Source organism: Neofelis nebulosa, chromosome 3 (assembly GCF_028018385.1).
Source record: "Neofelis nebulosa isolate mNeoNeb1 chromosome 3, mNeoNeb1.pri, whole genome shotgun sequence".
NCBI lineage: Eukaryota > Metazoa > Chordata > Mammalia > Carnivora > Felidae > Neofelis > Neofelis nebulosa.
In genome coordinates, this window is record NC_080784.1 from 33,154,791 (window position 1) to 33,181,569 (window position 26,779).

Genomic DNA, 26,779 nt, shown 5'->3' on the forward strand with positions numbered 1-26,779 from the left:
AACAGATAAATGAAACAAAATGGAAAGTCTGGAGCAGAGAATGATATGTGTAAGAATTTAATATATGGTAAGAGTGATGTTTAAATTGTTCAAATAAAGGAATTATTTAATAATAGTACTAGGAGGCTTAACTAATTATTTGAGGGGAAAATAAAGTCATAATCCTATCTCACACCATCTTCAGTACAAACTATGGGTTGACTGAAAAGTTAAATTATTAAAAGTGAAATACAAGAATGAGCTAAAGCACATCAGTCTATATACATGTAAAGGTAGAATTTATAAAGGAAAAAAAATGATATGCCAGACACCATAAAAATGAAAGCATTCTATATATATAAAAAATCAACATAAATGAAGTTCACAAGCATACAGAAACGGGGAATTATAATACATGGCAAAAGATTAATGTCTTTAATATGTAAATAACTCTTATAAACATCAATATAAAAAAGGACAAATGACATAAACCATTAAGGAGCAAAAGAAGAAACAGAGTTTTTATAAGATGGGAAGGAACTTAACAAGCAAGTTCTGAGATAAATGTAAATTAAACAGCAATGACCTATAAAACTGGTGAAGGGGTATGGGAAATAGAGAATTTCACACAGTGTCAATGAGAGTGTAAATTTCATAAAAACAAAGCAAAACAAACACAATCTCCAGGCAATATGTGTGTAAAACCATAAGACTGTGCACACTCTTTGAACCAGTAATTCCACAACTAGAATTTATTATAATTATGATAAGGGAAGTGCTAAAGCTTTGAGTACAGGATGTTTATCACAGTTACTTATGTGTAATTGTCCCATAATAAAATGTCCCATAATAAAAAAATTGGCTACATGATATGTTGATATTATGGGACATGTAACAACCATTTTATTAAGAATGTTTAATAGCGGAAAATATTCTAAGTACACTAAGAGAAAGAAAGCAAATTAGAAGATGCAATTATTCCACACTCAGATAAAAAAAAAATCCAAAAATAATTTATTCCAATATATTAACTGATTTATACCACAAGAAAAAGCTTGTTTTTCATTCACATAATTTCCTTTTTGTGCTTCTCTGCACTTTGCAAGTTTTCTAAAATGAAAGCATTTATTTGGTAATCAGAAATATACATGTTAGGTTTATAAGTTACATTGGAGCAATCGAAATATAAATGGATTTTCTGCTTCCATCAGTGTATTCACATTTAAATATATTCAGGGAAAATGTAGTATCAGGAAGCATTAATAATTTATATATAGTGAGCCTGGAGAAGTATAAACATTTCACTTGGCTTCTATTTTTACTGTCTAGTCTACTAATTGGCACAGGAGTTCTACCTGGGACCAACAGCCACAGACTTTGAGCCATGGGTCAATTAGCCCAAACTTTGATAGTTCTTCCAACAAGCTGATTTCTTGGTCTCTTATTTTTTCTTGAACACATGCTTCATTCAATGTTGGCACATTCAGTGCAGTTATTAAGAACTTGCTGAAGGGCATGTATGTAAAAGCAACTGGGGAACGATGATTCTCAACTGCTTCATCCATTCATTCCTTCTTGCCTTCGATTATTCATTCATCTCTATTCTCTTCTTCCACTTTATAATTATTTGTTAAGCATTTATTACATGTCACATGATGGGCTAGGTACTTGGAAGGATTAAAAATATAAGTGAAACACAATCCCTACCTCTTAAAGCTTTAAGTCTCGTAGGTGTAATAAAACATATATGCGAATGGCTATAGCACGAGTAAGAAGGAATGTTATAAGATCAGTACATATAACAAGATTGATATGTCCTTGGAGGTACAAGTCTTTCTGCTTGGGGTAATTGGAGAAACTATTCTAATTGCATAAAATGCTATTTGAGTTGAGTCTTAAAGAATGCATAGGACTGTGATTGGAAGGTTGGAGAAGGAGTGCATTCCAGATGGAAGGAGTGGCTCAGGAGGTGAGACTGTCTGACGCATGCCCAGGAGATGAAAAGCAGATGTTTGGTAAAAGGGAAAGATCTGAGATCATTTTGGGAAGCTAAGTAGAGCCCAGATTGTGGAGCATTTAAGTTCCAGGTTAGAGTGTTTGATATAGATTTGGTCATCTATGCAGTAACGCAAATAAAAAAAAAAAACAAATTAGGGGTCATTGTCATACTTAGCACCCAGCCACCTATAACATCCATTAAATCACTACGCCCACTGTGTGTCAGACCCTGTGCATGGCACTATGGCAAAGTTCAGACCTTGTCCTAACTGAGCTGCGCTTCAAAGGACAGACCTTGACTTAAAAGTAGTTGAAATGGAAGGTCTGTAGTTCTGAAATGAGGGCAGGGTATGAAGATACCGATGTAAATATCCATACGGACATGAAGTTTAAGTCATGGGATTAATATAGGATTACCCTGGAAATAAACATAGAGAAAGAAGGGAGGATGGCTTCAAACTAGATTTATTTAGTGAGCAAGAGGAAGAAAAATCATAAAGACATCAGAGAAGAATCAACTGGAGAAACCGAAGGGAGAACTAGGGCTATGTAGTATCAGATGGAGAGAAGAGTGTCAAGAAAATGGAAGGGAGCACTAGTGTGAAATATTCCGAAAAGTTCAAGGAATAAAAGGTATATGCAATATGCAATTAGGGGGCACTGATTGTCATCCGCTAAGAGAGCACTTTCTAGAGAGTAGAAGTTGCAGAAGCCACTTTGGAGGGGACAAAATGATGAATGCAAGGAAGTAGAAGAAACATGTGTCTGGAAAGCTGGTGGTATGTCTTCTAATACAACCTTTTAGAAACAGTGGCTTTCCCAGGATTTTGGTTGGAATTCTTTACATGCCCCCAAAGCTACATCTGTCACTTGGAGAGATGTCATGTGTGGGGCTGCTTTGGGCACCAGGCCCTCGTGATTCTTAGCAGCCTTTGGCCAAATTTGAGAGGGTCTTCCAGACAACTCTTAAATTGTTCTGAGCTCATAAAAACACTCTCTTATAGCCACGCCTTGAATTTGATTTCTACCCAGAGGCAATTTCCAACTTCTACTGGGAGAGACTGGGAATAAGAAATACTGTTGAACCTTGAACAACACAGGTTTGAACCTGAACAAATTCACTTTTTGGATAAATACAGTAGAGTACTGTGAATGTATTCTCCTTATGATTGTCTTTCTCCTTTTTTTAAAAATATTTATTTATTTTTGAGAGAGAGAGAGTGAGTGGGAGAGGGGCAGAGAGAGAGAGAGAGAGAGAAGACACAGAATCTGAAGCAGGCTCCGGGCTCCTAGCTGTTAGCACAGAGCCCAACACGGGGCTTGAACTCACAAATTGTGAGATCATGACCAGTGACGAAGTCTGAAGCTTAACCGACTGAGACACCCAGGCACTCCCCCTTATGATTTTTCTTAATAACATTTTTTTCTCTTACTTTATTATAAAAACACAGTATATAATACAGTACAACATACAAAATACATGTTAATTGACTGTTTACGTTATCAGTAAGGCTTCACAGTAAGCTATTAGCAGTTGAGTTTTTAAAGGACTCAAAAGTTATGCATGCATTTTTGGCTGTGCAAGGGTCAATGCCTGTATTGTTCAAGGGTCAACTGTAGTTTTATTTTCCAAGTTAGTTTTATTTCCAAGTTACATTTTTTTCCATTAGTGAGTCTAATACATGTCTTAATTTCTTCTTGAAAACCCAACAATTACTGTTTTAGTTCATTTCTCTCTTCATGTATCTTACCACATGTAGCTAAAACATGAATTGACACTTTCAACATGGTACAGAGAAAACTCCTTATCCACACCCCCAAGTTCATTAAATATATTTCTAGTTTCTAAACTGCTACAGATGACAATTTTGCCAATGATTCCACCATTACATAACATAGGTCTTTTTTTCCAGCCTAGAGTGGAACTTTCCTGTGATCTTTCAGTCTTCACTAGCTGTTTCTTTCTACATCCTTCCTGCCTCCATCTGTCACCTAAGTCCCCAAGTCAATGACAATGTTTCAGGTTTTGTAACACAGCATCCCACCTCCAGGTACCGATTTCTCTTTCATTTAGCATTTGTTGTATGACTGACATCCCAAAACTTTGTGTTTTAAAACTATGATGATTTATTATTTCTCGAGTCCATGCACCTCCACTTCTGGTTTAGTCTGGGATCATTTATGAGGCTTGATTTAGCAGGAGGGTCAACTGGCTACAAGGCTTAAGATGTCCTCATGCACGTGTATAGAAGCTGGCACGGGCTACCGGGGGAGTTCTGGCTCTTCACCATGTGGCTTCTTATCCTCCAGTAGGCTGGCCTGACTTCCTTACATGGAAGCCTCCATGCACTGACACAGAAAGCAAAGGCAGAAGCTGCAAAGCTTGAGACATAGGCTCTGGAACTTGCAAAACATCACTTCCACCACATTCTTCTGGTCCAAGCAAGTCACAAGACCAGTCTTTATTCAAAAGACTGAGAAAAAGGCTCTGTTTCTGGGTATGAGAAATGATAAAGTCACATTGAAAACGAATGGACACATTAGATGCAACTTTGACTACTAAACAGTCTAGCACATTTGTGAAACACAGTTTTAAATTTTAATAAATTTTTTGTTTCATGGTTAGTGCTTCCTATGTTATGTCTAAAAGAATGTTGCTGGGGTGCCTGGGAGGCTCAGTCAGTTAAGCATCTGACTCTTGATTTCTGCTCAGGTCATGATCTCAGGGTGGTGGGATTAACCCCTACCTCAGGCTTCATGGAGCCTGCTTACGATTCCCTCTCTCCCTCTACCCCTTCTCCACTTGCACTCACTCTCTCTCTCAAGAAAAAAAAAAAAAAAGAAATAAAGTAAAATACTGCCTGTCTCAAGGTCAAAAAAACTTTTTTTTTCTGGAAGTTTTTTTATGTTTCACTTTTATATTTAGGTCTACGAACTACCTTGAATTAATTTTTTGTGTACTGTGGGAAGTAAAGATCAAAGTTCAATGTTTTTTCATGTGGGTATCCAACTGCCCCAGCACAATTTGTTCAAAAGACTATCCTTTCCTTGTTGAATTAACCTGGAAACTTTGTCAGAAATCAATTATCTGTACATGTGTGGACCTATTTCTGGACTCTATTCAGTTCTATTGATCTATTTATCTGTCTTCCTGCCAATAACACAGTGTCTTAATTACTGTAGCTGTATAGCAGGTCTTAAAAGCAGGTAGTGTAAATCTTCAAACATTCCTCTTTTTCATTGTTTTTTTTTTTTAGCTCTTTTAGATCTTTTACATTTCCATGTAAAATTTTAGATTCAGATTTTCCATTTCTATGTAAAAATACTATTGCAAGTTCAGTGGGATTGTGCTAAATCTATAGATCAATTAGGAAAGAGTTGAAATCTGAACAATATTGAATCTTCCATATCATAAAATTTAATCTTCCAGTTCATAGTACACTTCTCTATTCATTTAGGTTTCTTTTTGTTTTTCTCTGTAGTTTTTTTTTTAAATTATCAGTAAGGAGGTCTTATACCTTATTCATTAAATTCATTCCTAACATTCTATATTTTCTTCCATACTATGGAACTGTTTTTTTTTTAAATATTTCATTCTTTCTTTTCAAGTTTTTATTTTAATTCAAGTTAACATACAGTGTTATATTATTTCCAGGTGTACAATCAGTGATTCAACACTTCCATATATCACTTGGTGCTCATCACAACAAGTGTGCTCCTTAATCCCTCACCCACCTCCTCTCTGGTAACCATCTCTTTGTTCTCTATAGTTCAGAGTCTACTTCTTGATTTCTCTCTCTCTCTTCTCCTTTTGTTCATTTGTTTCTTAAATTCTACATGTGAATGAAATCATATGGTATTTGTCTTTCTCTAACTGACTTATTGGACTTAGCATTATAGTTTCTAGCTCCATCCATGTTGTTGAAAATGGCAAGATTTTCATTCTTTTTTATGCCTAATTAACAGTTAGATCTATAGATAGATAGATAGATCTATATAGATATAGATGATATAGATATAGATAGATATAGATACAGATAGATATAGATATAGATATAGATATAGATATAGATATAGATAGATAGATATAGATATAGATATAGATATAGATATAGATATAATCACTTCTTATCCACTCATCAATCAGTGGACACTTGGGCTGCTTCCATATCTTGGCTATTGTAAATAATGCTGCTATAAACATAGGGGTGCATGTATGCCTTTGAATTCGTGTTTTTGTATTCTTTGGGTAAATACCTAGTGTAATTGCTGGATTGAAGGGCAGTTCTATTTTTAACTTTCCGAAAAACCACCATACTGTTCTCCACAGTGCATGCTCCAGTTTGCATTCCCACCAACAATGCATGAGTGTTCCTTTTTCCCCACATCCTCACCATCCTCTGTCCTTTCTTTTGTTGTTGATTTTAGCCATTCTAACAGGTGTGAGGTGATATTTCCTACAGCTTTGATTTCCCTGATGGTAAGTAATGAGGAACATCTTTTCATGTGTCTGTTGGCCATCTGTATATCTTCTTTGGAGAAATGTCTGCCCACTTTTGGGTTGGATTATTTGTTTCTTGGATGTTGAGTTGTATAAATTCTTTATATATTTTAGATACTAACCATTCATCAGATATGTCATTTGCAAATATATTCTCCATTCTGTAAGTTGCCTTTTAGTTTTGGTGATTCTTTCCTTCACTGTGTCGTAGATTTTTATTTTGATGTAGATCCAATAGCTTTTGCTTTTGTTGCCCTTGCCTCAGGAGACCTATCTAGAAAAAACTGAAACAGCCGATGTCAAAGAAGTTACAGCTTGTTTTCTTCTTCTAGGATTTCTATGGATTCAGGTCTCGCATTTAAGTCCTTAATCCATTTTGAATTTAGTTTTGCATATGGTGTGAGAAAGGTTTCTTTCTTTTGCATGTCACTGTCCAGTTTTCCTAAAACCACCTGTTGAAGAGACTGTCTTTTTATTTATTGCATATTCTTTCCTGCTCTGTCAAAGATTTGTTGACCATATAGTTGAGGGTTTCTTTCTGTATTTTCTATTCTGTTCTATTGATCTATATGTGTAGTCTTATGCCAGTACCAGACTATTTAGATTACTACAGCTTTGTTATGTAACTTGAAGTCTGGAATTGTGAGACATACAGTTTTGTTTTTCTTTTTCAAAATTTCTTTGGCTATTGGGGTCTTTTGTAGTTCCATACAAATTTTGGGATTCTTTGTTCTAGTTCTGTGAAAAAATGCTGTTGATATTTAATAGAGATTGCATTCAATATGTTGATTGCTTTGGGTAGTGTAGACATCATAACAATATTTGTTCTTCCAATTCAGGAGCATGGAATGTCCTTCCATTTCTTTGTGTCTTCTTCAATTTCAGGTTTTTGGGGGGAATCTGTCAGGTTTTCTATTTATAGTATCATGTCATCTGCAAATAGTGGAAGTTTTATTTCTTCCTTACTGATTATATTTTATCTCTTCTTGCTGTCTGATTGCTGTGGCTAGGACTTCAAATACTAGGTTGAATAAAAACGATAAGAGTACACATCCTAGTCTTGTCCCTGAACTTAAGAGAAAAGCTCTCAGTTTTTCCCTATTAAGGATGATGTTAGCTGTGGCCTTTGTTATGTTGAGGTAGGCTCCCTCTAAACCTACTTTGTTGAGGGCTTTTATCATGGATGGTTGTACTTTGTCAAATGTTTTTTCTGTATGTATTCAAATGATCATATGGTTCTTACCCTTTATCTCATTGATGTGATGTATCACATTGATTGATTTGGGAATATTGAGCCACACTTGAAACCCAGGAATAAATCCCACTTGACTAGAGTGAATTATTGTTTTAACGTATTGTTGAATTCAGTTTGCTAGTATTTTGTTGAGAAGTTTTGCAACTATGTTCCTCAGGGATATTGGCCTGTAGTTCTCTTTCTTCGTAGTGTCTTTATCTGGTTTTGGTATCAAGGTAATGCTAGCCTCGTAGACTGAATTTGGAAATTTTCCTTCCTTTTCTATTTTTTGGAATACTTTGACAAGAATGATATTAACTCTTCTTTAGGTGGTTGGTAGAATTCACCTATGAAGCCATCTGGTCCTGGACTTTTGTTTGTTAGGAGTTTTTTGATTACTGATTCAATTTCTTTACTGGTTATTGGTCTGTTCAAATTTTCTATTTCATCCTGTTTCAGTTTTGGTAGTTTATATGTTTCTAATAATTTATCCATTTCTTCTAGGTTGTCCAATTTGTTAGCATATAGTTTTTTATAATATTCTTTTATAATTGTTTGTATTTCTGTGGTATGGGTTGTTATTTCTCCTCTCTCATTTGTGATTTGCTTTATTTCAGTCCGTTATCTTTTTTTCTCGGTGAGTCTGGCTAGAGGTTTAACAATTTAATGATTTTTTTTTTCCTCAGAGAAACAGCTCCTGGTTTCATTGATCTCTTTTTTGTTGTTGTTTCCCTATCACTTATTTCTGCTCTAAACTTTATTATTTCTTTCCTTCTGCTGGTTTTAGGTTTTATTTGTTCTTCTTTTCCTAACTCCATTAGGTGTAAGCATAGGTTGTTTATTTGAGATTTTTCTTGCTTCCTGAGGTAGGCGTTTATTACTATAAACTTCCCTCTTAGAACCACTTGTGCTGCATCCCAGAGGCTTTGGACCATTGTGTTTGCATTTTTATTTGTTTCCATGTAATTTTTGATTTCTTCTTTTATTTCCTGGATGGCCCATTCATTGTTTAGTAGCATGTTATTTAACCTCCATGTATTTGTGCTCTTTCCAGATTTTTCCTTGTGGTTGGCTTCTAATTTCATAGTGTTGTGGTCAGAAAATGTGCATGGTATGATTTTGATCTTCTTGAATTTGTGAGGCCTCATTTGTGATCTATTCTGGAGAATGTTCTGTGTGCACTTGAAAAGAATGTGTATTCTACTATTTTAGGATTGAATATTCTGAATATATCTGTCAAATCCATCTGCTCAGATCCATCATTCAAAGTCATTGTTTCCTTGTTGATATTCTGTTTAGATGATCTGTCCATTGATGTAAATATGGTGCTAAATTCTCCTACACTTATTGTAATATTATCAATAGTTCTCCTATGTTTGTTATTAACTGTTTTATGTATTTGGGTTCTTCCATGTTGGGTGCTTAAAAATTTACAATTGTTATATCTTCTTGTTGGATTGTCCCCTTTATTTTATATAATGTTGTTCTTTGTATCTTGTTAGAGTCTTTGTTTTAAAGTCTATTTTGTCCTGGATAAGTATTGCTGCTTTGGTTTTCTTTTGACATCTATTTGCACGATACATGTTTCTCCATCCACTCACTTTCAGTCTGCATGTGTCTTTTGGTCTGAAACGATTCTCTGTAGGCAGCATATACAGCACATGGGTTTTGTTTTTTAATACATTCTGTCACCCTATGTCTTTTGTTGGAGCATTTAGTTCATTTACTTTCAAAGTAATTATTGATAGGTATGTATTTATTGTAATTTTATTACCTATTTTGTGGTTGTTTCTAAAGATTTTCTCTTATCCCTTATCCTTTCTTTTCTTTCTCACCTTCATGGTTTGATGATTTTCTTTAGTGATGTATTTGGATTATTTTCTCTTTGTTCTTTGCATATTTATTAGTGGTTTTGATGTATGGATACCATAAGGTTTGTATATAACACCTTCTGCGTATAGCAGTCTAAATTAGGTTGATGGTCATTTAGGTCTGAACCTATTCTTCTCTCCTCTCCACATCTTAGGTATATGTTGTTGTATTTTACATCCGTTTATTTTATGAGTTTCTTGACTGATTTTTTTTACAGAAATATTTATTTTTAATGTTATTGTGGTTTTTATTCCATCCTTTTGGTATTTCGTTTCCACTCAAAGAGTCCTCTTTAATATTTCGTGAAGAGTTGGTTTAGTGGTCATGGACTCCTTTAGTTTTGTTTGCCTGGGAAACTCTTTATCTCTCCTTCTATTCTGAATGATAGTCTTGCTAGAGTATTCCAGATTTTTCCCATTCAGCAATTTGAATATAGCATGCCACTCCCTTGTGGCTTGAAAAGTTTCTGCTGAAAAAAAATATCCCCTGGTAGCCTTATGAGGTTTTCCCTTGTATGTAACTGTCTTCTTTTGTCTTGTTGCTTTTAAAATGTTTATCGCTATATGTTGGAAATTTAATTACAATATGTTTAGTGTGGATAAGCTTTTGTTGATTTTGATGGGAATTCTCTGTGCCTCTTGGATTTGGATATTTGTTTCCTTCCCCAGATTAGAGTTTTCAGCTATTATTTCTTCAAATAACTTTTCTGCCCTCTTTTCTCTCTCTTCATCTTCTGGCACTCCTACGATGTGAATGTTATATTTGATGGAGACACAGAGTTCCCTAAGTCTATTCTCATTTTGCATAATTCTTTTTTCTCTCTTTTTTCCAGCTTGATTACTTTCCATTACCCTGTCTTCTAGGACATTAATTGATTCTTCTGCTTCTTCTCTCCTGCCATTCAATCAAGTGTGCTTCTCATTTTATTCATTAAGCCCTGTATCTCTGCTATGTCATTCCTTATCTCTGTGTTAGGGACTTACTGATATCTTTTCTCACGTCCAGTGACTGTGATCATTGTTTTAAGTTCTCCATCAGCCATGTTACTTATATCTGTTTCGCTCTGATCTCCAGCCATGACTTTGTCCTATTCTTTCATTTCGGATAAATTTCTGTCTTCTCATTTTGTCTAAGTCCCTGTGCCTGTTTCTCTCTGTTAGAAAAGGCAACCATTTCTCTTGTTCTTGAGGGTGATGGCCTTATGAAGAAGAGGTCCTGTACTGCACTGCCCTATAGTCACCTTTCTTCCTCTGTGCCTGGCTCTTCTAGGAGTGTCTCCAATGTTTGCTCCGTGTGTTCTATTGGTTTATCTTAGCCACTTTACCCTTCAAGCTAGTTGTCTACAGAGGCTCTCTTTGCCCGTTTTGGGCAGTGTTCCGTCCCTGTCTGGATTATGGCATGTTTTAACTAGGTGTGCTCAGGTCTGTTTCTGAAATGGAACCTGTCACCACTGCTGCCAGAACCAGGCTCCACAAAACTCCTGCATCAGGAGATGTGGTGCAGGCAGGGGTTTGTGTTGGTCTTCTGTGGAGGGGGTCTGCCATACTGGGACTGAGGTAAGTGTGACTGGGAGAGGAGGTTCCACCTCAAGCATGAGGAGTGGTGCTTGAGGTAAGTAAGTTAGGTAGGGAGTGTCAATGCTGTGTTGATTCCCACAGGTGGCCTTGTGCTTATGCTAAGGGGTGGAGGAGGGAAATGGCATTAGCTAGTTCCTGTGTTCCCAAAGGGGTCTCTCTGTGAAAACTCTGGGACTCGCTCTGAGATGAGCAAATAACCTCCCCACTGTACCCCAGGAGTTCTTCAGAGCACTGTTTCCACACTATGTTCCCAGACTGTTTGCCCTTCCTTCTCTCCAAGAGCAGCCCCAATGCCCTCTGAGCTCTCCCAGAGCTAAGTACACACTGACCTTTAAAACCAAGCTTTAAGCACCTCTCATTGCAAACACTCAAAAAAGTCAGTTCCTCTCACTTTTCAAGTCAGTTTCTACGGGGATTCCTTTTCCTCATGCACTTCTCTATGTGCTAGTCTGTCTCTCGCCCTTTGCACGACCTTGGCTCTCTCCCCCCACACTGACCATGATCTATTTCTCTCCCAAACCACGTCTCTGTACTTCCTGTCTTCTTCCATGTGGCTTCTCCTCTACCTTTAGTTGTGGCGTTTATCAGTCTTCAGGTCAATTTTTGAGGTATTTAGGATGATTTGATAGTTATCTCATATGCATGGCAAGCATAGGGTCCTCCTACTCTGCTGCCATGTTCCTACTCTCCAAAAGATTTCATTTTCTAATTGTTGTTAGTAAATGAAAAAGAGAATAGTGTTTTATATCCTGAAAATGTGCTGACCCCACTTATTAATTGTATTCATTTTCAGGTGGCTTTCTTAGCATCTTCTACACAGTTTTTTTTCTTCATAGACAAATATAGTTTTATCTCTTCTGTCCTTATGTGTATGTTATGTATATCCAGTTCACATCTTAATGCATTGGCTAGGAACTCCAGAACAATGTTGAGCATAAATAATGAGATCATGCACCCTGGCTATGTTTCCAAGCTGAGGGGAAAATCCTTCAATACACATCAAGAATGATGATAGCTATCAGCCTTTCATTGATTTCATAAATGCCCTTTATGAGGTTGAGGAAATTCTTTTCCCTCTCTAGTTTTCTGAGATTGTTTATTATGAATGGGTGATTTCCTGTATCAATTGAGATTATTACATATTTTTCTGGCATATTCTGCTAATGTGGTAAACAAATTTTTTAAAAAGCTGAACCAATACAGTATCTCATGAGTAAATTACCACCGTGTCATACTGTCTTACCATTTTTATATATTGGTTGCTTTGATGTGCTAACATTTTTCAAAGGATTTTTCCATCTATGTTCATGGGACATATTGGTCTATAATTTTCTTTCTTGTATCTTGTTGGAGTTTGATATTAGGATAATCCTGGATTCAATAAATGACTTGGGAATTATTCTCTCTATTTTTGGAAAGAGCTTGAGTAAGACTGATATTATTTTTTCTCAACTATTAATAGAATTTACCAGTAAAACCATCTGTCCCAGTAGCTTTCTTTGTGGAAAATTCTAGTTCTAAGGCATTTGTCAGCTTCATCTAAGTCATCACAATATTTTTTAAGTCATCACAATTTTTGACTTACAGTTGTATATAATAGCCTTTTATAATTTTTTTTGACATCTACTGGTCCTATAAAGCTAACCTATCTTAATCTCAATATTTTTTCTTTCTTTTTTTTCTCCATTAGCCTCGCTAAAAGTTTATCAATTTTGTCAGTCTTTTCAAAAAGCCAACTTTTGGCTTTATTTATTCACTCTATTGCTTTTTCCCACCTAGAAAATTCATCAAAACTTAAAAATGAAACACTTCTTAAAAGCCATTAAAAAAAGAAATAAAAATTAGAAAATATTTTGAACATAATAATAATAAATATACATATCAAAATGTGGAATACAACCCAAACAGTTCTTAGATGGGGGATACATAGCTTGAATAATACTCAAATTAGAAATGAAGAATGAGATAAAATCAATTACTAGAACGCACAAACTGTGAGATCATGACCTGAGCCTAAGCCAGATGCTTAACTGACTGAGCCACCCAGGAGGCCCTGCATGGTCATCTCTTAAAGACTGATGCCTCTAAGGATAAACTTTTGACTATATGTGAGCTTTTGACCAATTTAATTCAACACATTCTGTGACTAAAGCAGAAAAAATGGCTGAACCAGTGGGAGTGTGATATAGTGTATTACTCAATGAAAATCATTTCAATAACCTTCCGGGTCACCTTTCTTTTCTTTTTTAATGGGTTTATTGAGATATAATCTATCTACCATGCAATTCTCACATTTAAAGTATACAATTAGGGGTCCCTGGGTAGCTCAGTCAGTTAAGCCTCTGGCATCAGCTCAGGTCATGATCTCGCAGCTCCTCCCTCATCAGGTCCTGTGCAGACAGCTCAGAGCCTGGAGCCTGCTTCTGATTCTGTGTCTCCCTCTCTCTTTCTGCCCCTCCCCTGCTTGTGCTCTCTCTGTAAAATAAATAAACATTAAAAAAAATTAAAATACACAATTAAATGGTTTTTAGCGTACCCACAAAGTTATATCAGGATTATGTCTTCTTTTTGTAAAATTACCCTCTTTATCTCTGGTAATATTTCTTTATTTAAATCTACATCTTGATATTCATAGAGCCAAAACAACTTTCTTAATCTTAGTATTTACATGGTATATCTTTTCTCAACTTTTACTTTCAACTGGTGTCTTTATATTTAAAGTGCTTCTTATGTAAATAATATCTAGTGGGGTCTTACTTCTTTAACCAGTTTACAATATCTTTCTTTTAGTTGGAGTGTTTATTTAATGTATTTCACAATATGATTAAGTTTAAGTCTACATTTGCTCTAATTTGCTTTATTTGTCCCTTCTGTTCTTTGTTTACTTTATTGTCCTTTCCTGTCTTCTTTTGGATTACTCAGCTATGTTTTAGTATTCCATTCTATCCCTTCTATTGGCTTTTGGACATACTCCTTTTCATTTTTTTGTAGTAGTTGTTTTAGAGATTACAATATGTATTCTTAACTTGTCATAGTCTACTTTGAATTAATGACATTCTACTTCCTTTATCATCCAAGAATTTTACAATATAATAGTAAATATACATCCTTATCATTTTTGATAGTGTCATATATTTTTCTTTTCATACTTTATAAACCCCATATTATTATATTTCATGTAAATACTAAACTATATTTTATTTGATTTTATTTTTTAATGTTTATTTATTTTTGAGAGACAGAGAGACAGAGTGTGAGTGGGGAAGGGGCAGAGAGAGAGGGAGATACAGAATCCAAAGCAGGCTCCAGGCTCAGAGCTGTCAGCATAGAGCCCGATGTGGGGCTCTAACTCATGAACCGCGAGATCATGACCTGAGTAGAAGTCAGACACTTAGCCAACTCAGCCACCCAGGTCTCCGGAATAGTAAACTATATTTTAAAGAATTTTAAATGGAAAAAATTATCTTTTATATTCAGCCACATATTTACCATTTCCAGTGTACTTCATATCTTTCTCCGTATTCAAATTTTCAGTTGGTAGAATTTCACCACCGCCTGAAAAATATCCTTTGGCATTCTTTTAGTGTAGGTCTCCTCTCTCAGCACTTTGAAGATTTTATTCCACTGTCTTCTGTGAGAAGTCAGCTGTCTTTGTTCCTGTATATGTAATGCATATTTTTCTATGGGGTTTTCTTTATATTTATTCTACTTGGGGTTCACTAAAATTCTAGGATTTGTGGGTGGCAATTTTTTATTCAAATTTGAACATTTTGGCTGATAATCTTTGATTACCTTTTCTGTTCTAGTATCTTGTTCCTCTCCTATTGGGACTCCAAATACACATATGTTTGGTTATTTATGTTATCTCATGATGGCTGAAGATCCACTCTTTTTGTATTTTATCTTTTTTTCTCTCTGCGCTTCAGTTTGGATGACTTTAATTCATTTTTCTTCTAGTTTATTGTCCTTTTCTTCTGTTTGGCACAATCTGATATCAGTCTCATCCAGTGAAATGTTCATTTCTGATTCCTTATTTCTCAATTCCAGGATTTCCACTTTTTTTGTTATTGTTTATAAAACTCTTCATAGATTCCTCTATCTCTTTATCTATTTACTCTAACTTTTTCTGTGGGTTGTTTAACATGCCATAATGCAAAATGAAACTTTTTTCCATTTTAAATTCTTTAAAATGCAATTTGCTATTTAAAGGAAAACCCATCCACAAGATCTTATTGGGTTTATAAACTCTGAAGGAAAAACTATATAACATATTTTTAAACTATTGCCAGATTTAAAATATTTGATAGCTATTGTAAAGAACTTGTCTTGTTAATTCTAACATCTGGGTTGTTGTGCTTGTTACTATTCACTCATTCTCTCCCAATTTGTGTCATATTCCTCTGCTTCATTGCCCATCTCATAATTATCTATTGTATGTTGGACATTGGATTTTAAAGAACAGTGGAGACTGAAGAAAGAAGAAAATGGGTATGTGCAACTTGGGGGAGTGGCTAAACAAAATGATCCAATCAGGAGTTGAACTGTTTTGGGGGCAGAATTGCAGATTGCATTCCTCTAGCAAGACAGGAATTTGAGCAAAAGGGACCTTTGCTTTTCAGCACTGCCTCTAATTCATTTCTTGTGTTGGAGCTGAAATCTTGGGAGGCATCTGAAATCGAACTGAGTATGTTTGGTCTTGGTGCCGGTTAGACTCAATTTGCCTCTGCCTTCAAACACGCTGAAGGTAAATTCAGGCTTCTTTCTCTAGGAAGGCCCAGGGGCAAACCCTGGAGGGTGGCTAGCCCTCAAAACTGAGGGATGGTGAGACCAGAAGACTGTGAGACTTTGAAACCACCAAGCTTTGTGACCACAAGTTCAAGGCAGCAAGACTGTGGGATCTTGAGACTTGAAGGTCATGATTCTGAAACCATATGGCTTTGAGAGCATGAGATTTTGGAATACGTGAGACTGCTAGCTCTTGAGAGCTCTTTCTGCTAGATTGCTGGATCATCTTGGGAAACTGCTTCTCCTCTTGCCTCTGTTTATTCAGCAAAATTAGTGAATACTTGGCAGACAGGATTATTTCTGCCTTCAGAGTTCCTCCAGATTCACATCTGATGACATCAAGCTCCAAGTCTGCCAAAGTTTGGTAGGTTTCTCCTTGCCCAAGCAAGTCTTCTCTTGCAGCTCGCTCCCCTGGCCACCTTATCCCCAGTCTCAGCAACTGAACCCATGCATGGAAAATCTCCTCTCCCTTCCACACCTTAGAAGAGATCATGTCTCTAAAGCTTAGTTCCTTCAGATTTCTTTGTGTCTACAGCTCTTTAATGATAAGAAGTAAAACTATGATTTTTATTTTAACGTTTATTTATTTTTGAGACCGAGAGAGACAGAACATGAACAGGGGAGGAGCAGAGAGAGAGGGAGACACAGAATCCGAAACAGGCTCCAGGCTCCGAGCTGTCAGCACAGAGCCCCACGTGGGGCTCGAACCCACGGACCGTGAGATCATGACCTGAGCCAAAGTCGGACGCTTAACCGACCAAGCCACCCAGGCGCCCCTGATTTTTATTTTATATGGTAATTTCTTACTGTCTTGACAGAAAGGAAGGGTCATCACATATTTCTTTATGCTAACCAGAAGCAATACTCTGAATATTTGTTTTTATAGTTTTATTTGTGGCAGCACAGTTTACACCCTGGTTAACAGATTGTTTGTTTGTTTGTTGTTGTTGTTGTTTGTTGTTTTGTTTTGCTTTGTTTTCACTTCGGAAAAGACCTGGAAGCCAAATTTTGTGAAAAGGATAAAATGCCAAGTTAGGTAATATCATGCTTGGTGTGGATATATATGTTTAAATTTCTTTTCTGAAGCATCTTAATAGTGCTTCTTCTTCTTCTTTCCAAAAATCTTAGTTGCTTAGAAATAACAGTAAAAATGCATTTTTTAGGTATCTCCAAAAGAGAAGTAATTCCTAAAATGTACTGAGCAAAGGAGCAGTATTGATGCAAGCACAAGTCTTAAGGAAAGTGTACCGAAGAGCCATGCCAATAGTAGTATATATGTTCTGCTATATTTGCTTTAAAAAAAAAAAAAAAAGCCTAAGTCCTTATAATGGCACAAATTTCACAAAAAGAGGACAACTCTGAAGGTGGCAATAAGAATTGATAGGCATGAAATGGCCCTGGGGTAATGAACTGAGAGATGAAAGCATTTTCTTACTCTAATTTAAAGGTGGGTAGTGTCCTATCTTGGGCACAAAGCTAAGCAGTTCCTTTGGGTTACTCCACTGCAATGGCTATCCAGAGACAGGAACAAGAACAAGACAATTAATAGGATGTATGTAGGTGGGAAAGCACACCTCAACAGATAAAGGACGTGTGCATTCAGATCAGAAAGAGTTAGTCAGCCTAAGATGCCAAGTTCATACCACAACCGTGAGAACCAGATTCTAAGATCCAACCCAAGATCTGAACCACTAGAAGAAAATATAGAAACAAGATTTATACTAAGGCTCTTGTCCAGCAGTCCCTTTGCTTCCACTCACCCTGTCTTTTCGGCTGTCTTGATGTATAGTATTTGAGGTGGAACTAGAGTGGAGGTAGAGAGTGGAAGAATAGTATTCACTAAGTGACAAATACCATGCACTGAAAAGTTAATTCCTATTTGAAAATTACCGTCATGGCTTGGCAATTTTGGTTTGTCTTCCCTTTGTGTTTCTATAGCTTACTGGAAAGAGCAGGAGAAATGAAAGCAATTATAAGTGCTTTTAAAATATTGGAGAATATTGGGGGGATTGGGGTGGAGGGAAGGACTCTAGATTCTTTTCAAGACATCAGTTGTTTATAAAAAAATTTTTTAATGTTTATTTCTTTTTAAGAGAGAAGGAGAAACAGATCACAAGAGGGGGAGGGAGAGGGGGAGACACAGAATCCTAAGTAGGCTCCAGGCTCTGAGCTGTCAGCACAGAGCCCGACGTGGGACTCAAACTCACAAAGGGCAAGATAATGACCTGAACCGAAGTCAGACGCTCAACCGACTGAGCCACCCAGGCACCCCAAAATTTTTCAAATTCAAAGATTAGCTTCTTCCAGATTCATCAGGCAATCCATCAAGCACAAAGATATTTTGAGTTTCCAAATTCTCATTGAGGGTCTTTCCTGGAGGCAATGATGGGCATTCTTTGTACTCTGAGCTTTCCCACCATAACCCTATTTCTTGTCTACTGGAATTTGAAGTGGTTACATGAAACCCATGGAAGGAACCAGTTTTTAATATCCAAACCACCAAGTCTTAATCTCCATTTGTGAACCTCCAAGGCTTCATAAATGGGAAGGATAACACCACCTTAGGCCTTACCTCAAACCACGAACATTTAAATTTTGATTTATGATGTAGGGTGGACCAGTATAATCCATCAAGAAGTCTTATGTTCCATTGCTTTTTTTTTATTGTAAAGTGAAAGAAAAAGGACTGAACTTATTCAATTCCTTCCTGTTTGGTTAATGGCATTAATTATGGAGTTGGAAGAGGTAGTTAGAGGTCAAAGGAATAGACCAGAACAATCTGTGTTTCCTTCTCAGATTTGCCATCAATTGATTAAATGATCACAGCCATGTTCCTCTTATTCTCTGAGAGTCTCTCCTCAGCCCCAGTCAGAAAGAGACTGCTCTTGACCCTGCTCCTAGAGGGCCCCATTCTGACCCTTCTCCTGTGGAGGAGTCCATGGAGCCACGAGGACAAGTCTACCTGGAAGCTGTGTCTATTCTCTAGACTTCTCTTCACAGGAGCCTTGATTTCCTTTTTCACCTAACCCCTAGACTACTTTCATGGTTTGGATAGGCCTCTGGTCCAAGACTGCCTTCCCAAGTGTTGACTGGGCCACAAGTGTGCTTACTGGTTTCCTAACTATTGACCAAAAGGAGACTATTCATAAAGGATATGAATGGAACTAGTCTGTGTGGCTACAATGTCCATGTATCTACATGTCAGTATGTCTCAAAGATCTAACAGATCCAGCTAAAAGTAAGAAGATAAGAGAGACAAGCTAAGGACTGAGAACTGGCTCCTCCCAGGCTTTCAAGGAATCCCATAATTAAGTGCAATTTGGCCTTCCAGGTCTTGATGAAAGTCTATTTGTTAAGGTATGAGGCTAGAACTTATTTTATATAACATTTTTAAAGCTTGAGTTATGAATTGTAAATATTTAAACATATACATGTGGGCCACCATGTATATTCTTGTCTTGGGACTCACAAATGTTAAAGGAGGGCCTGTCTCCAGAACACTTCCTTTTCCTTGATTATAAACATGCTGGCTATAACCAACAATGGGTGTTTAAAGGTCTTTGGAAACCTCAAGAACCTCAAACTATTTTTATTTCTCTCCTTTCAAGTTTCAAGTGGTTGCAGACAGCAACCAGAATTGTTCAGGTTGATAACTAAGTCACTTATTACAAAAAGTTACAAAATTACTAGCAGATAGTAAAATCTCTAAAGTAGAGCTAATATTTTCAGAAAACGAATACAACTCTAGCTGTTATTAATTTTTCATATCCATATTACATACTATGCTTCTATGTCCATGCTGCCAGAAGATCACAAGTAAGTTTGTTTTCATTTACACAGTCCAAGTCAGTTCAGTTTCCATCATGGGGTGCATTATGCCATATGCTATGGATATAGACAACTCACTATGAAACTGTGATAAGAGCTGTTATAGAAGTGTGTCTGTAGTGTTACAGAAGAGGAACATAATGGACTCAGTTAAAAACAGCTAAGAAGAGGCTCGCTGAATCTCAGTACTGGAGAAGAACATACAGACCATCTAGTCTAAGGCCCAGCACCAGCACAATCAATGAAACTAGACCCCAGGACATCACCATGAGATTTCAGTACACGAGGGAAAGAGAAGATATTAAAAGTTTTTCAAAAGAAAAGTGTTCTGAGTATACAAAGGATAAGAACAGCCCCAGACATTTTAACAGTAATACTGGAGTGATGCCATCAAAATTATAAGGAAAAATTGTTTTCAACCTTATTTCCAAACCTAGTCAAACTAAGTTAGTCTAAGAGTAAACTAAATATATTTTCTGACATAACTTCTCAAAATACACATATTTGAGGGAAGCTACTACAGAAGTGACTCCATTTTAAAAGCAAGGGAATAAACTAATAAAAATGTAGACATGAGGCCCAAGTAATGGAATGCAATATGAAAAGAGTAAGAGAAATCCCCAGAATGACAAAGAGTAATCCCAGGATGGCATCAGGCCATGGCTTAGTAACCAACAAGCCATGAATGAAAGATCAGAAGATTCAGTGATGTCTCCAGAAAGAAAAAAATTGGTAAAAAATACTTAATTCATTGAGAATATTCAGAGAGAACTGAGGCCTGAATTAACAAGACCACAGAAAATGTAGCAGATAAAGAAAACAAGCCAATTATCAAATCTTGGAGAAAAAATACTTATGCAAGAAAGGAAGAAAAGGAGAGTATTCTATGTGGTTCAACTGTGAATAACATTTACGTACTCAAGTTGATTTAAGCACTGATGACCAAAATGATATTATGATATATTTATATTGGGAGACGGAAATATGAATAATGTGCATGTATTTGCTTGTAGTAGAGCGATAGCGATATAAATTGGCTAAATTCTCATTTTCCATAATTGGTAGGTCAGTATAATGCCTAGAACTGAAGAATCAAGAAACGGCACCATATGTAGATTATTTAGAAACACAGAGGTTTAACACTTGGAAAAAAAAACATAGAGTTGAAAATTGTTGCCTCTGCAGAACACGACATCAGTGACTGTGGGGAGAGAGGGCATGGAACTACATGTTACATAACGAGCTCTGTAGAGGTAGTTGACTATGAGCATGCATAACCTTGATGAAAACAGAAACTAAATAATAAAATAAAATAATTTATTTTTTAAATACGAATTTTAAAAGCTCTTTGTTGGGGAAAAATACATGAATGGGCTACACTAATGATAGCCAAAATATTTCAATGTCAACAGGATTTTATCGTGTAGAAAGCACTTCCAAATGGGGCGCCTGGTTGGCTCAGTCGGTTAAGCGGCTGACTTCGGCTCAGGTCATGATCTCCCTGCCCGTGAGTTCGAGGCCCGGGTCGGGCTCTGTGCTGACAGCTCAGAGCCTGGAGCCTGTTTCAGATTCTGTGTCTCTCTCTCTCTCTCTCTGACCCTCCCCTGTTGATGCTCTGTCTCTCCCTGTCTCAAAAATAAATAAAATGTTAAAAAAAAAAAAAAAAAAAAAGCACTTCCAAATAGCCAATCTAATAAAATTATACCAACCTTTCTGTACGGTGGGTTATTATTGTCCTCAAATTATAGCTGAAAAAAATTCAGGTTTCAGGATGTGAAATACCTTGCCAAAATCCCCACTGCAAGGATGTGGCCAGTGAGACTCAAGTGCAGGTCTCCTAACTGTAGGTGCTTCTGTGAAATCGCTGCCTTCTAAAGCAGCTCTATGAGCCTGGAATGTTTTGTAATTGCAAGCCTGCCTTATTCCTAGGATATTGGTGGAAGTGCAAGCGTTGGGCATTATGGTTGGGAAGGGCTTTATAGGCAATCTAGCTCACCCTTCTCAGTGTACCTGTAAGAAATGTGAAGCTCGCAGAAGATTTTTCAGACCACCAAGATGCTCAGTGTACAAGAGTAGAATTTGATCAAAGGGAAAGCATAGCTTCAGTTCTGTTGAGTTGCTGAGATCCAGAAGTGTTCATACCATTCTAACAATGCAAGACTTACTTTTATTTTATAGATGAGGAAACTAAGGCATGGAGAGACAAAGTGCATAGTCTCAGTTTACAAATAAATGGGACTTTTCCTTGAGCAATAATTTTAAGTCCATTTCCTTGAAGTAGGGTCCTCATGGATTATACAATGTCAAGGGAGTTAAATTTTTATAGTATAAGTCTGACACCTTTGTACCACTTTGCCCCTCTTGAGCATGGTTGCAGTGGAGTTCTTCCGTGGTAACCAATCCAATTCAATTTCTGGAATGAGCAAACCCAAAGAAAGGAAATTCTTGCCACCTTTTATAGTTTTCACATCAAAGTGGTCTCCTGGATTGTCATTTCCCAAGCATTTGCTGCTTAGTAACCTGACAGCTTTCTTTTCTTTTTGTTTGTTTGTTTCCTTGCTTGCTTGCTTTACCATGTAAAAGAGTCCAGCAAACACCCCTACATGGCAAAAACTGAGGAAAGTTTATTTTGCTGGCAGTGCACACAACTTTCCAGACAAGTTTCTTTTTCAGGTCAATTAAACTTGTGTTCAATAAAATCACATGGGAGACAAGAGGGCTAGAAATGTCAGTTATTGACTACATCTTGGTTACACCTGGACAGAGGCTCTCCTGACTAAACTTGATTAAAAATCATTTCCAAATCTAAATTTCTGCAACATCACATCATTTTACATTATTCTCATCCATGTGTCCTCCCTATACCCCACCCCTTTGAGCTTGAAGACTGAGGGGTTTTGCTGAAGATGGTCCAGTCATATATGCTTCTCAAATTGTACATCAATTAGTTGTATCAATTAGTTAAAAGATAGCCTGACCCTGGGATGAGCCAAGGCACCATTGGGAAAAGTGATGAATGCTTTACTTATCAAGGTAAGTAGAAAAGTAGAGGAAAGAACTCTTAATACTTCATTTACTAGCAACATTGTGGAATGAGCTCCTCGATGTAAGTGCATTTTCCAGGCCTCAAAACCTAGCTATGTTTCTCAAAGCCTCCATTTTTAACTCTAAAATGGAGATAATAATGTTTGGCCCATTGTTGGGATCATTATATGACAGAATTCATTTTAAGCCCCTACCTATAATTCCTGTCACTTTGTAACTACATTTTGAATGTTAATTCACTTCCTTCTGAAAGGGTCAAAACCCCAAAAGAAAAAAATGTATTTCTTACTTCCCTGACTTGTCAGTAAATATGTAGTTATCACCACCTCAGCCATATTTGCTCTCGTTTGCAAGGAAGATGATATCTTATATCCAATGGTAAGACATTCTAGTCACTTTTCTAGATAAACTCAATAAAATACAATTAGATGCTAAAAGTGAACAAAAATTAAATTATCATACCTCCAGATTGTTTATGTTTTACCAGAAAATATATGAAATAAGAATTTTTTTAAATGATCATGGATTTAGTTATATTATGAACCAAATAAATGTGCATGGTACAAAATATCAAACATGGAAAGGAGGACCCAAGTTCAAACGCTGGCTCTTCTACTCATTGTTTGTGTAAACTTGAGGAGATCTCTCCATTTTGAGCCTTAGTTTCCTTACCTGTAAGATGTATATTACCTTCCTTAAGAGGCAAGCACATGGTTCATGCTAAGTCAACAAATGGTAACATTTATATTTATACAAAATAATGTAATCAATCATCATAATACAGGTGGGATCCTTATTTTGCTCATCAAAATTAAAATCAAGTTATCCCAAGTATAGAAACAATTCAACTGTTTCTGCTTCTCTCAAGAACAGATGCTTCTTCAAATTGATTTATACTAATGAAAATGAGATAAATTCCACTGATACATTCTTCCAACAGGTCCCATTATTTACTTGTATTGATCATCTATGATTATCAAGTTCATGCTATTGGATAGACTTACAGGAAAAGGATAAGGGCCACTAGCATTCTTATATCAATTCTATATCAGATGTTGTGCTAATTGCTTCAGCGTGCATCAATTATGTTATTTGTTCCTTCTAAAAACAATGTGAGGGAAGAACCGGACTGCCCGGTTTTCTTTACTGTCTAAGGAAATGAAATCTGGCTGAGGTTAAATGCATTGTAAGTGACACAACTTGGACTAAAATCAGGGCCCTGATGGGAAGCGATCTGCATTTTACAGGCATTTCTTTTTCAGAGTCCTGTGAGAAGCAAAAGGTCTCTATTGTGGTGAGAGTATTTTTCCTAATTTACTAGTTCCCTCTTGTTTAGCATTTTCTAAATCCTTAAAAAAATGAATGAGGATAACAATTTTTCTTCCAGTTAACTGTGAAAAATGAATTCATCAAGATGCACAAATGGGATATTCTATACCTCTTTTGTTTTTCATACTACCTGAAAATACCACCCCAGTAAATTGTGGTTTTCCCTTTCTCATTGCTTTCTTTCTTTTTATTCAAATGGTACCCTGGGGGTAAAAGCTGTACACACTTGTTAAGAGAGAAAATCAAAAGTCATATTTTCATGAAAACATATTTCTGTTGATCAGAAAGAGAAAATGGTTGCTGTTTTCCTAAGATATCAAAACAAGCAGTCTACTGAGCCAAAGTGAGGCCTTCAAACTAGTGTAATCTTACTGCAAGTTTCATTCTGTTAAAAACAAAACAAAACCCAACACTTCAGGTAAAGTTCAGACATGTCCAACAGGGTGTGATTTTATTCAGAAGGTAAAAGAGAAAGAACATTCGTTGAGGGTATGTGCAAAGTGTCTTATACTCTGTCAGATGCTATGGTCTCCCTAGAATCTTACAAGATTAGGTAGGAACTTGGTCCCCATTTAACAGATAAGGAAATTGAGGCTCAAAAAATGATTAAGTAATTCTCTTTAAAAAACTCCTAGGAGGGCGCCTAGGTGGCTCAGTCAATTAAGCGGCCTACTTCAGCTCAGGTCATGATCTTGCTGTTCAAGAGTTCGAGCCCCACATCAGGCTCCGTGCTGACAGTTCAGAGCTTGGATCCTGCTTCGGATTCTGTGTCCTCCTCTGTCTCTGCCCCTCCACCATTCGTTCTCTGTCTCTGTCTCTCTCAAAAATAAATAAACATCAACAATTTTTTTTAATTCTTGGGAAGTGGAGAAATTAGGATCTGAATCCTACATTTGAATGACTCCAAATAAAAGTTGTTTTCATTTACTTTATATCTATCATATGCCAGGTAATTTACATAATGACCTGTAATGCTCACAGTAATATTACAAGGTAGGTGTGATTCTCTCCATTTGTAAACATCAGGAAGCTAAGGCTCAGGTTAGCTAAGTAACTTCTCAAAGCCACATAGCTACTAAGACATAGAGCCAAGATTTTAACCTTGGCTTACCTGTCTCCAAAGCCATCACTTTCCATGGTGTCATGCAGTCTCCTGGCAGAGCTAATGACCACCTTGACCTTAATTAAGATAAATTAACAGTGGATATGGAAGCAAGGAGAACCAATGGGGGAATGCCACTGTCTTCTTGGAATTCATGTCAATTAGGAAGAGAATAGAGGGTGTGGTTAGTATGGGCTATGCAAACTGGGAAACAGATTCTTGACAGTGAAAAAAAAAAGGAAAGAAAAAATAAAGTCAACCTATAAATGGAGAAAAAGAAGAGCCACAACTTCCCAAAGCAAAGCTGCTACAAATCAATCATAGCTAATGAGAAATAGAAAGATAAATGCGGTCCTCTAAAGAAATCCATGACTCAAGAAGGCTTCTGACATTGAGTGAATAGGAGCAAATGTGGGGAAAGGTCTCTCTGAGAACCTAGGGTATGCTGTGACTGATAAAGGAAAGGTACGCAAAGTAACAAAATGTTATTTTTATAGGTAACTCAGGGAAAACATTTAAAAAATAAAACAAAGAAAAATGTAAGAAATGAATAATAATAATAATAATAATAATAATAATGTAGCAGTGTCAGCAGACTGCCACAATCCCTGCCTCAGTTGCATCCGTACTTGTATGTTGTCATTCTGAAAAAAAAGGGATTCTGAGTTTCACTGCTTCTCACTTTATCGGTTCCTGAGAACCCCACACAGTTGTGCGGGAGAATATGGAGGATCCCAAGAGTTGTCCACCTTCAAGTCCCAAGTTAAATGGTAAAATATCTCAGGGAAGGAAATTGATGAATAGAATTAAAAGGATGCAGGAATGGGGGAGGGTGGTGGCAGGAGGGTCCAAGAATGATGGGGGAAAGAACGCAAGAAGTGTAAAGCAAACTGCATCTGTATATACATATGGTTGAAATTGGAGTTAGATTAGAAATTACTCAGAGGCTAATTAGTGCTCGGAGAGAATGCCTTTGTCACTGGCTTGATCTAAGTACTTTGTTATATCCTGAACAATGGGGGACTGGCTGTGCTGCCTTAGGGTAGTGAGTAATGGCCTGCACCATCTGTGGCTGCTGTCAGGCACCTGAACCCAGGAGGAGCCACCCTCACAGGAACCATCTCACCCAGGATACTGGGCATGTGCAGTCTCTCCCACCTGCCCCCGGGGCCTTGCAGGAATAAGGAGGTCTGATCTCGGAATAAGGAAGAAGATCGTTACTGGAAATAACCTGAAATCATTGTCTTGAAAAGGATTTCTTTCCTAACTTTTCCTTTTCTTTTTTTCTTTTTGTCTTCCTTTCTAATACATATTTTACTACTGGTCTTTGAAGACAGAAGAAAGAAATGCAGACTGGAACTGCCCATGACAGAGGGGAGAGAAGATTAGAAAAGTGGCCACAGATATGAAATATGGAGGAGAAGGAAGAGGAAGGGGAGGAGGAGGAGAAGTAGTAGGATTCAAAAAAAAAAAGGTAAAATCAGAAAAACATTTTTGAAGACCTAATAGGTAAGTATGAGACAGCATAG